Source organism: Elephas maximus, chromosome 5, assembly GCF_024166365.1.
Source record: "Elephas maximus indicus isolate mEleMax1 chromosome 5, mEleMax1 primary haplotype, whole genome shotgun sequence".
Classification (NCBI taxonomy): Eukaryota; Metazoa; Chordata; class Mammalia; order Proboscidea; family Elephantidae; genus Elephas; species Elephas maximus.
The window spans coordinates 64,893,693-64,909,582 of record NC_064823.1 but is presented as its reverse complement, the minus strand read 5'-3'; the positions used below and the strand labels follow the sequence as shown (position 1 = coordinate 64,909,582).

Sequence of the window (15,890 nt, the reverse complement as noted above, 5' to 3'; positions counted from 1 at the left end):
TGGCAGTCCATGGTATATTCAATATTCTTCACCAACACCACAATTCAAAAGCGTCAGCTCTTCTTCAGTCTTTCTTATTCATTGTCCAGCTTTCACATGCATATGATGTGATTGAAAATACCATGGCTTGGGTCAGGCTTACCTTAGTCTTCAGGGTGACATCTTTGCTCTTCAACACATTGAAGAGGTCCTTTGCAGCAGATTTGCCCATTGCAATGTGTCTTTTGATTTCTTGACTGCTGCTTTCATGGTTGTTGATTGTGGATCCAAGTAAAATGAAATCCTTGACAACTTCAATCTTTCCTCCATTTATCATGATGTTGCTCATTGGTCCAGTGGTGAGGATTTTTGTTTTCTTTCTGTTGAGGTGTAATCCATACTGAAGGCTGTGGTCTTTGATCTTCATTAGTAAGTGCTTCAAGTCCTCTTCACTTTCAGGAAGCAAGGCTTTGTCATCTGCATAACACAGGTTGTTGATGAGTCTTCCTCCAATCCTGATACCCCATTCTTCTTCATATAGTCCAGCTTCCCGTATTATTTGCTCAGCATACAGATTAACTAGGCATGGTGAAAGAATACAACCCTGGCGCACACCTTTCCTGACTCTAAACCAATCAGTATCCCCTTGTTTTGTCCGAACAACTGCCTCTTGATCTCTGTAAAGGTTCCTCATGAGCACAATTAAGTGTTCTGGAATTCCCATTCTTCGCAATGTTATCCATAGTTTGTTATGATCCACACAGTCGAATGCCTTTGCATAGTCAATAAAACACAGGTAAACATCCTTCTGGTATTCTCTACTTTCAGCCAGGCTCCATCAGACATCAGCAATGATATCCCTGGTTCCACGTCCTCTTCTGAAACCGGCCTGAATTTCTGGCAGCTCCCTGTCGAGATACTGCTGAAATCAGCAATCTTTATCTTTACAAAAAGTGATGTTGAAATAGGTTTGTACTTTGGATCTCTTCTTTTTTCTCTTTCCAAGATTTTTAAACTTAAAATACTTAAAAAGAAGAAAAGGCATTGGAACAGAGAAAATTTAATTAAAAATCATAAGCAAAAACTGTATATATTTTAATATTTTGTGAATATTAAAAACAAACCAAACCCATTGCCATGAAGTCGATTTCAACTCATAGCAACCCTATAGGACAGAGTAGAACTGCCCTATAAGGTTTCCAAGGAGCAGGTGGTGGATTTGAACTGTCAGCTTTTTGGTTAGCAGCTAAACTGTACTCACTACACCACTAGGGCTTCTTGTGACTATTGGGACAACAGAATTGATCTAAAGGCTGTATTGGACTTGTTATTTTCCTTTTTCTCCAAATAAAAAACAACTAAAAGCTATGGTAATATTTGCTGAAATCCTAGTTAATCATTTAATTAACATTTTGTTTTCCTAAAAATTATTCTCTAGCCTTGTTCAAATGAAATTCACTCTATAATTGCTACTATGTTAGTACTTTAGTCGAAGTGAAACAACTTTTTTACTATGCAGTAGAATGCAATATTTTATAATTAAAAATTTACATAAACCCATCTAAGCATAAACAAGTTTCCAGCCCCCTTTCCCCCCTCTCTTCTCAAAGAAGTAAAACTTCTTGATAAAAGAGAAAAAGAAAAATATATGAGGTAAACTTTGGATCTGGAGTCTGGGTTATATGATCAGTGATTAATTCATTGGGCGCAATCCTTTTTTTTAAACATGGAAATAATTAAAATATACTAATTAATAGCATGATAGGCAGGGCTTTGGTTTCCAAGAATCTTTATCACTAGTATATATTATTTGTAACATAGAGATTAAGTTGGTATAAGCTACATTTTGTCTAGTTCAGCCTCACATTTTCCCATATCCATGCCACTTTGCTATTATAAACTGTTAGAATTAATTGTTGTGTTTGTATTTCACAAAACAATGATAACCAACCAACCAACCAGCCGATTGCCATTCGGTCAGTTCCAACCGTTGTTACTGCATATGTGTCAGAGTAGGACTGTGCTCCGTAGAATTTGCAGTGGGTGATTTTTTGGAATTAGACAGCCAGGTGCTGTTGAGTTGATTTCTCCTTAATGTAAAGAAAACAAAAATGCTCACAACTAGACCAATAAACCACATCATGATAAACAAAGAAAATATTGAAGTTGTCAAGGATTTCATTCTCTTAGATCAACAATGCCCACCGAAACAACAGTCAAAAAATAAAACGACTTAGTGCTTTGGGCAGATCTGCTGCAAAAGAGCTCTTTCAAGTGTTAAAAAGCAAAGATGTCATTTTGATAACTAAGGTGTGCCTGTCCCAAACCAAGGTATTTTCAATTACCTCATATGCGTGTGAGAGCTGGACAATGAAAAAGGAAGACTGAAGAATTGACACATTTGAATTACAGTGTTAACAAAGAATATTGGATACACCATGGACTAGCAGAAGAATGAACAAATGTGTCTTGGAGGAAGTATAGCCAGAGTGCTTCTCAGAAGTGGGGATAACAAGACCTCTCTCTTACTTTGGACATGTTATTAGAAGGGACCAATGCCTGGAGAAGGACATCATGCTTGATAAAGTAGAGAGTCAGTGAAAAAAGAGGAAAACCTTCAATGAGATGGCTTGACACAGTGAGTGCAACAATGGGCTCCACAAGCATAGCAACAATTGTGAGAATAGAGCAGGACTGGGCAACATTTCTTTCTATTGTATATAAGGTTGCTAAGAATTGGCACCTACTCAATGGCTTCTAACAACAATAACTGATTGCCAGGATTTTCTTCTGAGGTACATCTGGGGGGGCTAAAACTGCCAGCCTTTTGGTTAGCAGCTGAATATGTTAATCATTTATACCACCCAGGGACTACTTTTATAATTTAGTGAGATATAATCTTTTTGATTTTAATTATTATAAGAAATAAAGAGCAATAGCAAGGCAGAAGTTCTTTAGAACCATAGAGGCATCAAGTCTTGGCACTTGCAGAGTTTTTATATTTGGGTTAAAGTTGATTTTAGTGTTTTTTCACAGTTGTTTATGGTATTAATGACAATGATAATAGTTACCATTTGTTGAAAGCCTGGATGCTGCCGGGCGGAAACCCCAGGTTCTTCTCTGTGCAACTTGTCTCAGCCAGTAAACAAAAGACTGAGGTGGGAGGGTAGAAAGATATCTTTATTTCATTGTGCAAGGAAAGGGAACAGTCAGGCTGCTTCCGCCAAGACTGTTCAGCAAAGGCGAGGAGGAACAATACTTTTAAGGGATTTACAAGTAGGAAGTTCATACAAGTTACATCAGCAACATTCTTAATCATAGTATGCAGGTGCAGTGGGGTTTACATATAACTTAGTGCATTGCATGTTCTGAAAATGGTGGTCAAACTCCACCCGGAGCAGAGAAATTACTATGTATGAGGCCTAAAAGGCTATCCTGAATGTTAACAAAGCACCGAAACCAGTTTCCTCTAGTTACGAGCAGCAGTTAAGGAGAGGGGAACCAGGATTTATTGTAAAACTATGGGGTGTGCCAAACAAACTGCTTGAGGAAGTAGAATTTTCTGCATCCATAGGGCTTATGTCTTATTCCCTCCTTTTCTTTTTTCACGACCAGTGTCCATCCTGAACTATAGCCTGGCTTGGAATTGTTTGGCATGTTCTTGAGAGGGAGCAAATATTGGACATAGCCTTGAACAGTTGACCTTTCATCATGGCCACTGATCTACTATTGAGGTATTATGGGTAGGCAGATCTCACAGCGGTGTATAGGACTCTGCCTAGGGTTTTTTTTTTTTTTTTTTTAATTTATTAATTGCAACCCCACTTCTTTTAGACAGTACATTGAATAGAGGGTACAGGGATTATAGGTAACCCTTGCCCTACAAATGAAGGGAAGTGTGAACAAATCCAGCAATTGTTAGCCCATACTGTATAGTTTACAACTGCTTGGTGCAACCTATTAAGAACATTGAAATTCCACCTAGCATTACACATAGGGCGACTTCAAAGAATAACCACATCACTCTGTTCGTGATTGATTCTGCTCACTCCAAAGTGTACAGCAATCTAACCTGTTCAAGTAGAGGATACAGGTGTAGGAGACAGAACAGTAACACCAAGATTATTAGCAGTGTTAAGAGTGTTTGGGAGATCTCACCAATGCAGGAGGGTGTCAGGGAAACAAGTACTTAAGGTCTTCTACTGGCTCACAAGTCCAGAACGTACAGTTCTGACAAGTTTGCCCCTTGGTGTCTGGTGGGGTGGCTCATTTTTCTTGAATGTGGTTGGTCTAAGCTTTGAGCCTGTTAAGTTTGACAGCAAAGAGGACTTCAAAGAGGTTTGTCCACTTCTGCTATAGGGGGTTGGCTTTCCATGCTTTGAGAAGGACCCATTCACCAGGCTGGAATGGATGGAGGGGCACCTTTGGCTTAGGCAGGCTCCTCAGGTGAACATATCTGTGGGCAGAAGACAAAGAGTCGCCCAAAGAGACTGAAAGTATTTAGTAATTTGAACATCTCCAACCTCATGGAGGGAGGAAGGTTGGTCATTATTAAGGTAAGCTATGTTGGTCATCATGATAAATAGAGAGGAGATTGGGATTGTCAAGGATTTCATTTTACCTGGATCCACAATCAACACCCATGGAAGCAGCAGTCAAGAAATCAAAAGACACATTGCATTGGGCAAATCTGCTGCAAAAGACCTCTTTAAAGTATTGAAAAGCAAGAATGTTACCTTGAGGACTAAGGTGCACCTGACCCAAGCCATGGTGTTTTCAGTTGCCTCATATGCATGTGGAAGCTGGGCAGTGAATAAGGAAGACAGAAGAAGAATTGATGCCTTTGAATTGTGATGTTGGAGAAAAATATTGATTATACCATAGACTGCCAAAGGAACGAACAAATCTGTCTTGAAAGAAGTACAACCAGAATGCTCCTTAGACACATGGATGGTGAGACTACGTCTCTTATACTCTGGACATGTTATCAGGAGGGATTAGTCCCTGGAGAAGGACATCATGTTTGATAGGGAGTCAATGAAAAAAAGGAAGACCCTCAACAAGATGGATTTGACAGTGGCTGCAACAATGGGTTCAAGCATAGCAACAATTGTGAGGATGGTGCAGGACCGGGCAGTGTTTTGTTCTGTTGTGCATAGGGTTGCGATGAGTTGCAACTGACTTGATGGCATCTAGCAACAACAAGTTGGTCATATTGGGATTCTCTGATACAGAGTGCCTATTATATAATAGCTCAAATGGACTAAGTTTTTGTTTGTCTGTAGGGGCAGACTGAACTCTCAAGACAGCCATAGGCAGTGCCTTTGTCCATACCAACTTGGTCTCTTGGCACAATTTTGCTAGATGTCTCTTCAGAGTCTGGCTAGCCCGCTCTACTTTACTGCTGGACTGGGTTCTCCAGGCTGTGTGTAAGTTCCAATTAATGTCCAGGGCAAATGCCACTGATTGCACCACCAAGGCCACAAAATGGGGCCTGTTGTTACTGTCAATGGAGACAGGAAGCCCAAATCGAGGGATGATTTCATTCAGGAGGTGCTTCACAATCTTGGTGGCTTTTTCAGTCCTGCAAGGAAAAGCTTAAACCCAATTGGTGAAGGTGTCGATAAAGACTAGCAGATATTTGTAGTTCCTGGGTGTTCCAGGCATCTCAGTGAAATCTACCTGCCAGTTATCTCCAGTCATCGCCCCAGTTAGCTGAACCCCTGGAAGTGCTTTAGCAGTATTCTTGGGATTATTTTTTGTGCAAGTGGGGCAACTGTTTATCACTTCTGAAATAGTGGCATGGACCTTTGGTTCAATTAAATGTCTCTTAACCTAATCATACAGTGGTATCAAAAGACTGTTGTTCTGCCCCAGTCCATTCTAAGGGATTTGTGCCTTTTCCCTCTAAAGCTCAGTATAAATGTTTGGCAATAAGCCTGAAATTTGGGATCTAGATGCGGCAAAAACTAGCAATTCTCTAAAACCCTCAGATCTGTCTCCAGTTGGTAGGGGCTGCCAGTCTCTCTTCCAGTGTCCTCTCTCACTGCACCAGGTGCACTGGTCTCCACTTAATGGGGGTCGGGGCCTCTCACCTCTTTCGCTTCTCAGGAGCTGTCCTCTTCTTGGGCCACCAGGAGATGGGTTATTTCCCTGAAAGGCGGGGCCCAGAAATGTGGCCTGTCTCTTCTGATTGGTGATTTTTCTCTTTTCCTATCCTAAGTCCCAGTTAGAAGGAATACACAGAGTCATTATACCAAAAAGAATTAGTCGATGTTCCACCATTTCAAGAGGTGGCATATGATCAGGAACCGATGGCACTGAAGGAAGAAGTCCAAGCTGCTCTGAAGCCATTGGTGAAAAACAAGGCTCCAGGAAGTGATGGAATATCAGTTGAGGTTTCAACAAACAGATGCAGTGCTGGAGGTGCTTACTTGTCTATACCAAGAAATATGGAAGACAGCTTCCTGGCCAATTGACTGGAAGAAATCCATGTTTATGCCTATTCCCAAGAAAGGTGATGCAACCGAATGTGGAAATTATAGAACAATATCATTAATATCACACGCAAGCAAAATTTTGCTGAAGACCATTTAAAAAATGGCTGTAGCAGTATATTGACAGGGAACTCCTCGAAATTCAGGCTGGTTTCAGAAGACAACGTGGAACCAGGGATATCATTGCTGATGTCAGATGGATCCTGGCTGAAAGCAGAGAATACCAGAAGGATGTTTACCTGTGTTTTATTGATTATGCAAAGGCATCTGACTGTGTGGATCATAACAAACTATGGATAACATTGCAAAGAATGGGAATTCCAGAACACTTAATTGTGCCCCTGAGGAACCTTTACAGAGATCAAGAGGCAGTTGTTCGGACAGAACAAGGGGATACTGATTGGTTTAAGGTCAGGAAAGGTGTGCGTCAAGGTTGTATTCTTTCACCATACCTAATAATATGAGAGGCTGGACTATATAAAGAAAAACGGAGCATCAGGATTGGATGAAGACTCATTAACAACTTGCGTTATGCAGATGACCCAGCCTTGCTTGCTGAAAGTGAAGAGGACTTGAAGCACTTACTAATGAAGATCAAAGACCACGGCCTTCAGTATGGATTACACCTCAACAGAAAGAAAACAAAAATCCTCACCACTGGACCGATGAGCAACATCATGATAAATGGAGAAAAGATTGAAGTTGTCAAGGATATCATTTTACTTGGATCCACAATCAACAGCCATGGAAGCAGCATTCAAGAAATCAAAAGACGCATTGCATTGTGTAAATCTGCTGCAAAGGATCTCTTCAATGTGTTAAAGAGCAAAGATGTCACCCTGAAGACTAAGGTAAGCCTGACCCAAGCCATGGTATTTTCAATCACACCGTATGCATGTGAAAGCTGGACAATGAATATGGAAGACCGAAGAAGAGTTGACACCTTTGAATTGTGGTGTTGGAAGAGAATATTGAATATACCATGGACTGCCAAAAGAACGAACAAATCTGTCTTGGAAGAAGTGCAGCCAGAATGCTCCTTAGAGGCAAGTATGGCCAGACTGCGTCTTACATACTTTGGACATGTTGTCAGGAGTGATCAGTCCCTGGAGAAGGGCATCATGCTTGGCAGCGTACAGGGTCAGCGGAAAAGAAGAGAACCCTCAATGAGGTGGATTGACACAGTGGCTGCAACAATGAGCTCAAGCATAACAAAGATTGTAAGAATGGCACAGGACCGGGCAGTGTTTCGTTCTGTTGTGCATAGGGTTGCTATGAGCTGGAACAGACTTGACGGCACCTAACAACAACAGTAACAAGTCCCAGTTGGAATATACCTGGTAGGCAAGCTCAGCAAGCCATGAGATTTTCTACTCCACACCTCCTTGAAGTTTCTGGAGTCTTCTCCATATGTTTGGGACACTCTGCCTGGTAAAAATCACATTCACCATACAAACGTTTTCGGGAGTCTCAGGGTCCATGTCTATGAACTGTCTAAAAGCCTCATAAAATTTTTCCAGAAACTTAGAGGAATCTTCGGTTGGTTCCTTTTGGATAGCAGCCAAGCTCTTAACTATTGTGCCACCAGGGCTCCGGGAAGATGAGATAACCAGTGATGAAAACAATACTTGTTTGTGGTGATCTTTTAAATTGCCATATTCTTTCAGCAACTAGAAATCATATGAAAAGTAGGGACACTCACTGTGCTTATGAACAAGGGCCATTCTAGAGTCTTTAACAGTATTGCTGAAAAGTTATGGTGATTCCTTAGCAAGTGGATGTAATTACAGTTTATCATTAGCCTGCAAAACAGATAAACGCATTAATGAGAAGGAGTATGACTTCAGAAAGGATTTGTTTTAGACGTGGTATTATATTACTATGAAACCTAATAAAGTGATCTCCTAATCTACTTTTAATGTACAGCCAATTCTTGTTACTTTTGATTATATTTCAATATTTATATTTCTTCTATGTGCCGTGTCTGATGTATTAAAAATAATGAAAACTCACCAAAATTTGAACATAAGGTTTATCCTGAGCAGTTTTTCTGTATTCATATTATAGGGAGAGCATTTTGATTTCAGAAAAAAGCAAACGGCTCCAAGAAGCTAGGTAAAACAAGAAGTATAAAGAGAGGAGAGGAAGAAATATAGAAGATCAACTACTGGCTAATCTTAATAGGATTGATTGAAACTTGCCTTCCTCCTTTACTGAGATCAACTGAAAATAGTTTACCTCTGACTGGGCTGCTAATAATTTGTCCCTCTATCTACCTGCTATGAGTTGGAATTCATTTGATAGCTTGGTTTTTTGGTTTTTCCTGCTAGCAGCCATGAGGCTTTTTGAGATTTAAAGTAGGAGGTAATGGTTTCACAGCTATCCTTTTCTAGCATGATAAGACAAATTTACATTGCTGTAGAGCAGTTTCTGGCAGGCTTTTGTGGTTTGGGTGAGGCTTTTTATGGTTTCAGGGAGCCCAGGTGGTGCACTGGTTAAGAGTTCGGCTGCTAACCAAAAGAACGGCAGTTCAAATCCATGAGGTGCTCCTTGGAAACCTTATGGGGCAGTTCCACACTGTCCTATAGGTTGCTATGAGTCGGAATTGACTTAATGCAGTGGGTTTTGGTGTTCTTATTTGGTTTCATGGATAAGAACATCCTGAAAATCAAAGTAAGATGTCTCTTATTAATTTTCCTATTCAACAGATGGCACTTTCTATACAAGTAAAGGTAAATAGGAAACGTTTTCTTCTTCAAGAATTTCAGAGTCTGGGGATAATTGGAAACCCTGGTGGCGTGGTGGTTAAGTGCTACGGCTGCTAACCAAAAGGTCGGCAGTTTGAATCCACCAGGCACTCCTTGGAAACTCTATGGGGCGGTTCCGCTCTGTCCTGTAGGGTTGCTATGAGTTGAAATGACTCAACGGCAACAGGGTGTTTTTTGGTAATGTATTTTCTAAGAACATTGGACAAAACATTTCTGTGAGGGTATTCAGTGGCATAAACAGTTAAGTGTTGGACTACTAGCCTAAAGGTTGGGGTTCGAACCCACCTAAGGGTGCCTCAGAAGACAGGCCTGCTGTTCTGCTTCTGAAAGGCCGTACCCTTGAAAACGCTGTGGAGCAGTTCTACTCTGCACACATGGGGTCACCATGAGTTGGAATTGACTCTATGAAAAGTAACAAAAACAATTCAGTAGAGCAGTAATCTTTTAAGGTATTATGTAGAAATAGAATCTTTGGTTTAAATAAGTGTCAAAAACTAAATGGTGGTTCACAGTGAACCCCAACATTACTAAATTTTCTTGAATATCATGTTATAAATGAACCAATTTTATTTTGCGTAATCGTCTTCCCAAACCTGCTGAACTAAGGGGCCCTATTTTTCACACCACTACCATTGACATCTTGTGCATGTGGTGTCCCACAGAACATATGCTCGGCGCTGTTCTGAAGTATTTTGCATTTCACAGTTGTGTGTAAGATGTATACGAAGAGTGTTTTATTGTTACTTCTAGAATTTAGGAATACTTTCTGATTGCATCTTTCTAATTACATAGCCAGTCTGTCACATTTAGTTAGATGAATGACATTTATTTATTTATTCACTGAAATTACTACCTATCTTCTCATCTATGGAAATGCATTTTTCCTGCACCATAACTGCCTGTGTGATTTCTGATGACTCATGTAAATTGATAAATGATAGGCACAATACTTTGTTTGTACCTCATTAAATATTCAACAGTTAAAAGACCCAGGAATATTTGCGATCTGTATTTGATTATCTATTAATTTTTAACTGATTTTCAAAGACATATAAAAGTATGGAGGGCTGTAAATTTTTCATCATTACTTTTTTTTTTTTTAATGTATAATTACTTAACACTCTTTAAATACTTGCCTACAGTTTGGGTAAGCTGTCTCCAGAAACAACTCTGATTTCTATTAAAAAAAAAATTTTTTTTCTATATTCTTAAATATAGACACAGAGAATAACATCATTTGCCACATTACCCTGCTTTAAATATTTAATTGTTTATGGCAAAATAGTTGATTTTTCCTTAGGCTGTGTTTATAATAAATGAAAATATTTGCCCTGAGATAGGCTTCAGTCTCCTTTTTTTTTTTTTGTCCTTCCAGATGATGCCCAGAGGCCTAACTGCATAACAAATGGTATCCATTACAGCGCTTTTTTGGACTGAATCTTCTACTCCTTATTTCCTGCCTTCACTTGTTTTCTGTAAAGGATACTCCACTGAACGCTATAGCTGTGTGGGTCCAGAAAGGAATAGATAATAAGTTTTCTGGTTGTGGAAGTCCAGGTGAGTGGTATCCATAGCCAAGCCTAGCACGTGGAAGTGGAGTTGCCCTTGGAGCACCCCTCTTTACAGAGTTTAGCAGATGATGGAGGGGCAGAACCTCACAGCAGCCAGCTGGAAAGTCTAGTAGGAGAGGCAGGCTCTTCTGCTTCAGTGGAAGTCTGGCCGTGCTCTAATTTTTGCATATATCGCTATTGCTAGAAGGGTCCATGGTGAAAACAAAAACTTTAGTTAAGAACCTTTGCTCTAGAGTATGGTACTGAACTTTCTGTGGATCTAATGAATGGAAATGTAAGACAGTTCTAATTTAATTTGAGACATAATGGAATGTATAATAACCTGTATTTCCAGTGTGTGGGTTACAAAATGGAATTTCAGTTTTCCTTTACATTGGGCCAGATTAAATCCTTAGGACTTCCTCCTGAACTAAATGTCTCTGATCAAGGTTATTGAGTTTTTTTTTTTTTTTCATATGCTCATGTTCAAAAAATGTTAATCATGTTAAGATTTAATGTTTATTATCAGTCATCATCAAAGGCTCCCCTGTTTTATTCACTCAGGATTGAGTAAAATCATCTCATTGTGCATTTTTATGATCCAAGTAGTATTTAGTTGTAATTCCTATGAGTCAGTTTTGTCTGGTATTAAAATTGCTGCTGAGTTTCTCTGACAGGATCTTGCTGTTTATCTGTGTTTTAATGTTAACACAGTAAAAATTAAGACTATTTCGTGCTTGTTACTAACCAAGGGAATCCCTCTTTTGCTATTCCTTGTTCTATTCCAATTCTCTATTCCATGGCCTGAGAAGCAGCTGTGTAGGTGAAAGACCTTTTCTTAAAGAAGGAAATTCAGTGGCCGTTTCCCCTTTCCTCTGACCTGCGTCTGCATACAAATTGTCTATACCTCAATCATTTCTGTTTACATTGTTTTAAAAGAATCGATTATTGTTTCACAGAGCTTAGTGTTGAAAAATCTACATAAAAAGAATTAAAACTTAACACTACAACGTTGGTTGCCCATACAGCACGTTGTTTCATGACAGAATTGTGAGGTTTAAGCAGTTTGCCTTCATTTTCATCAACTATAGCTAATTTTTGTATTAAGTATGCTATCATCTCTAATAAAATTATATGACATAAATATGGCTAAAATGTGGATGATAGTATGACTGAATTAAAACCCATTGCTGTCTAGTTGATTTCGACTCACAGGGACTCTATAGGGCATAATAGAACTGCCTCATAGGGCTTCCAAGGAGCAGCTGATGGACTCGAACTGCCGACTTTTTGGTTAGCAGCTGAGCTCTAAACCACTGCACCACCAGGGCTCAATGACTGAATTAGGCAGTAGTTTTGAAAAGTGTAGATTAAAATAATTATTTAAAATATTCCATTATTTATGTTAAGCTTCTGTTAAAGGTCAAAAGTAAAGCGTGTAAAATTAGCAGGTTTTTTTTTTTTTGTGTGGTATTCAGATGCCTACTGTGAATCGAATTTGTTGTTGTTGTTAGGTGCCATGGAGTTGATTTTTGATTCACAGTGACTCCATGTGACAGAGTAGAATTGCCTCATGAGGTTTCCTAGGCTATAATCTTTATGGGAGCAGATTGCCAGGTCTTTCTCCTGAGCCACTGGGTGAGTTTGAACCGTCAACCTTTTAGTTAGCGGCTATCAGGGCTCCTTGAATTAGCAAGAGTTATATTCAGATCTTCATTGACACAGGAAAACTATTAAATAATCTTAGAACTGGAAGGAAACACAGAGTTCATAAATCTAATCTATCTCCAAATTACAAGAATCCTTTCTACATTATCCTACGTGAGTGGTCATCTTCTGTTGGAATATGCTAAGGACAGAGTGCTGTTTCACAAAGGAGCCCACTCTGTTATTGAGTCAAAGGAATTATTTAAGAGTACTTCCTTAATGAGACAAACTTTGGCATGTTATGATTAAGTACAGAACATCTCCCAGACGACAGCCCTTTGGGTATTTGAATACAGCTCTCATCGCATACTCCTTTTATGAAATTAAAAAAAAAAAAAATCAAGATGTGTTATCAAATTGGGCACTTTCCTCTGGAGACATTTAGGTTTGTTATTAATCAAGGTATTTTATAGGCCAGAGATATTTAAATTGCCATAATAAAATACTGGTGGTTTGAAGTCCTAAATATTCACTGCGAAAAGCTCAAATTTTGAAAACTACTCAAAAAGCAGCTGTATTTATTTGTGTTGTCAGATGTGTCAGTATACAAATTAGTTGTGTTTATTTAAATGTGTGATGGAAACTAATGCATTTGCGTGTCTAGTAATGACATTTTCATTTAGAAATATTTTTATTATTACTGAATATAAAAAGTTGATAATTCCATCTTAAGACATTTTAAATTTTGTATTTTTATTCACATCAAGTTTGGTTTCTGTCTTACTCATCTAGTGCTTCTGTAACAGAAATACCACAAGTGGATGGCTTTAACATAGAGAAATTTATTTTCTCGCAGTCTCATAGGCTAGAAGTCCAAATTCAGGGTGTCAGCTCTAGGGGAAGGCTTTCTCTTTCATTTCGCTCTGTAGGAAGGTCCTTGTCATCAGTCTTTCCCTGGTCTAGGAGTTTCTTCATTCAGGCACCCCTGGTCCAAAGGCATGCTCTGCCTCTGGCACTGTTTTCTTGGTGGTATGAGGTCTGCCTCTCTCTCTGCTTGTTTCTCTCTTTTGTATCTCACTGTCTAATCTTGTAGATATCATCAATAGAATTGCCAGTAATCCGTCTCATTACATCATAGTGATGGGATTTACAACACATAGGGAAATCACATCAGATGACAAAATGGTAGACAATCATATGATACTGGGAGTCATGACCTAGCCAAGTTGACAGATATTTTTGGGGGACACAATTCAATCCATCACAGTTTCTTTATGTTGTACCCACTCAAAATAGCTTTTTGGAATGAGTACCACATAGCTACAAGGCCTTTTGTTGGAGTTAAATGCTTTTGGAGGATTGACTTAGCATTCACAAGTTTTAAAGGAACACATGAACAAAGTGGAAAGTATTTTCAAGTCTGAACAAACTATATTAAATATTTAATTATTTTAGAAAATTGTTTCCCGAAAATATTCAGTAACTGACTTACTGCAAATTAGTGACTTGGTGATTTCCTAACTTCAAAAGAACAGAAACATATAAGACACTGTATCTGATAGTGACACTTGATAAGCATAAGGAGAAAGTAAAGCAGCGCGAGTGGGAAGTGATTGCATTTTTATACAACATGTTTAGGGAAGACCTCTCTGAAAAGGTAATATTTGAGCAGACATATTTTGGGGACAAGAGGAGTGATGTGCTCTGATTTCTGATTTAACAGGTTTCCTCTAGCTTCAGTGTTGAAAATACCCTGATAGCAAAGTAATCAGCTGAAAGCAGATGGTGACTTGGATGAGGGGGGATAGCAATGGAGGAGGATGCATGAGGAATCGCTAAAGGATTGATATGAGGTGTGACACAAAGAGACAGCAGGGATGACTTTAAGGTTTTTAGGCTGGACTGCAAAAATGAAATTGCCAATTACTGAGATAGGGAAGATGGTGAAAAGCAGGCGTTTACTTTGGTACATGCTAAGGTTGAGACATCTATTTGATTTCCAAGTGGAAATATTGAGTAGGCAGCAGAGTATGTGAATCTGTGTTTCAAAGGTGAGGTCTAGACTAGAGACATAGTATATACAGCTGGTACTTAAAGTGTGGAATTAGATGAGATGACTCCAGGAAAATGTATACAGTAGAAAGAGGAGAGGCACAAGAACTAAGCTGTGAAGAATGGAACGTGCAAATGTAGAGGTTGTGGAAGGATTAGGAAGAGCCAGCAAGTACATTGCAAAGGAGCAGCCAGGGAGAAAGCAGGAAAACAAAGAGCTGGTGTCGTCTCAGAAGTCAAGTGAAAAAAGTATTTCAGTAAAGGATCAATCAACTCTGACAAGTGCTGCCAGTGGGTCAGATAGGAAGAGAACTGAATTTAACAGTGGTTTCAGTAATATAGAGATCATTGGTTACTTTGACAAAAACTACCGTATTGAAATGGTGGTGATAAAACCTGATTGGAGTGTTTAAGAGAAAATGGAAGTGTTGGAACTGGAGACAGAAAGTGTGGACAAGTCTTTTAAGTAGTTTTGCTATAAAGGGAAGAAGAGAAATAGAACAGTATCTGGAGGGAGAAAGGGATTAAAGGAAGTATTTATTTTTAAGATTGAATATGTTTGTAGGGAATAATCTGATGGAGTAGTCCAGAAGAAATGATAAAATTAACCCTGCAGAAAAAGAGCACAATTATTTCTGGGGTAGGACTATTGAGTTTCTGAAAGGGTATGGAACTCAGTGTAAATGTGGGGGAATTGGACTGGATAGGTGCATGACTTGTTCAGGCTTAATAATGGAGGGAAGGCAGACTAGATGGGAACAGGTGCAAGTGAATTGGAGATGTGGGACTGGGAGCCTGGGGAAGTACTTTTTCAAAATGCTCTGTGTTTCTAGTGATAGAGGAACTTGAGAGTAAGGGTATAGGAGACAGCTGACGTTGGAAATGAGAGGCAAAGGTATGAATAGATCATCTAGGTGAGTTGGAGAGTGTCTTAGGCTGGGTTCTCTAGAGAAGCAAAACCAGTAAAGTGTATAAATATATTTATAATAGAGAAATTTATATCAAGGAAGTGGCTTACACCGTTGTAGAGGCTGGAATGTCCCAAGTCCTTGGGTCAGGGTTCTTCTGATGCACGTAGCCACAGGGGCTGATGAACCCAAGACTGGCAGTTCGGAGAGAGCAGAGCTGTTGTTCACAGGCAGTGAAGATCTATGCATCCCAAAGATTGGCAGGCAAGACCGAAGGTGAGGTGCTAGCTCAAGCCCCCAAAACCGGAGACCAGATGAACAGGAGCTAGCTGCAGGGTCCACAACAAGCAAACGGTCACAAGCTTTGCCAGAATATCTACTTATATTCAATGCAGACAATACCCCCAAAGAAACTCCCTTTCAACTGATTGGCTGCTCACAGCAGATCCCATCACGGAAGTGATCATGTAATATCAAATTTCATCGTGG

The 15,890-nt window shown here is 39.4% G+C and overlaps 1 protein-coding gene across 6 annotated transcripts in view; it reads left to right on the top strand.

Moving 5' to 3' along the window:
* The window catches only part of CCSER1 (coiled-coil serine rich protein 1), a 1,577,476-nt gene that overhangs the window by 75,020 nt on the left and 1,486,566 nt on the right, over window positions 1–15,890 (top strand). For 2 of the 6 annotated variants that reach the window (XM_049885715.1, XM_049885716.1), the window contains exon 2: window positions 10,620–10,801. The exons of the other annotated variants lie outside the window; for them this stretch is intronic. The gene's annotated coding sequence lies outside the window, so the exon portion shown is untranslated. The remainder of the gene's footprint in view (window positions 1–10,619; window positions 10,802–15,890) is intronic. 6 annotated transcript variants of the gene reach the window in all.